The sequence below is a fragment of the Nannospalax galili genome, unplaced genomic scaffold (genome assembly GCF_000622305.1).
Source record: "Nannospalax galili isolate Female #2095 unplaced genomic scaffold, S.galili_v1.0 scaffold1087, whole genome shotgun sequence".
Classification (NCBI taxonomy): Eukaryota; Metazoa; Chordata; class Mammalia; order Rodentia; family Spalacidae; genus Nannospalax; species Nannospalax galili.
The window spans coordinates 4,607-5,607 of NW_008356845.1; positions in this window are offsets into that span (position 1 = coordinate 4,607).

Sequence of the window (1,001 nt, forward strand, 5' to 3'; positions counted from 1 at the left end):
AACCTAAGTGTCCCTCAACTGATGAGTGGATAATGAAAATGTCGTTCATTTATACAATGGAGTTTTTTACTCAGCAGTAAAGAAAGATGAAATCATGAAATTTGCAGGTAAATGGATGGAACTAGAAACCCTTACACTAAGTAAAATAACACAGATGCAGAAAAAAAAATCGACATATGTTCTCCCCCATATGTGGATCCTAGAACCAAATTCTGATGAGTATGTATCCAGACATAACTACAGGAACCAGGATAATGGAAAGGAAACAGGGAGGTAAAGAAAAAGAAATAACCTGAAAGAGAAGAACAGTAGGAAACAGGCCTTAATAAAGGAGATATGGGTAAAAATTGGGTTAGTTTAAGGAAGAGGGGAGGGCAGGGTGTACAAGGAACCTAGGGGATAAAGTGCAAGAAGGAGCTCGAGAGGTGGGTCCATAGGAGAAGAGTATTATTAAGGGAGAAAGGGGGGAAATGGGGGCACCTTAATTGGGGAAATCATGATGGAGGGGTGAGACAATGTGAGAGATAAATAATGCCTAGCTAGTTTTAAAAATCAGAGGGAACCATATTACTCCAACAACCTACTGACAAATTATACATAGCAGATCAAGAAATATATGTCTAGGTACGGTTTATCTGAGAACAATTGGTCTTTGCCCAAGATTTATATAAATGAAACACAGTAATTAAAAGTACCAGACTAGCCGGGCATGGTGGTGCATGACTTTTATCCCAGCACTCAGGAGGCAGAGGCAGGCAGATTTCTATAAGTTTAAGGCCAGCCTGGTCTACATAATGAGTTCCAGGACAGCTGGGGCTACAGGGAGACCCTGTCTCAAAAAGACCAAAAAAAAAAAAAAAAAAAAAAGTACCAGACTGGTGGAACTAACCTTCTTGGATGTTTACAGACATACTTTGAGGCCTAGAATAATTTGATCAGAGGGACATAAAGTCAGTTTTTGCTCCTTGCCCTCCTAGGTTGACTAGTTCCAGGGGACTATG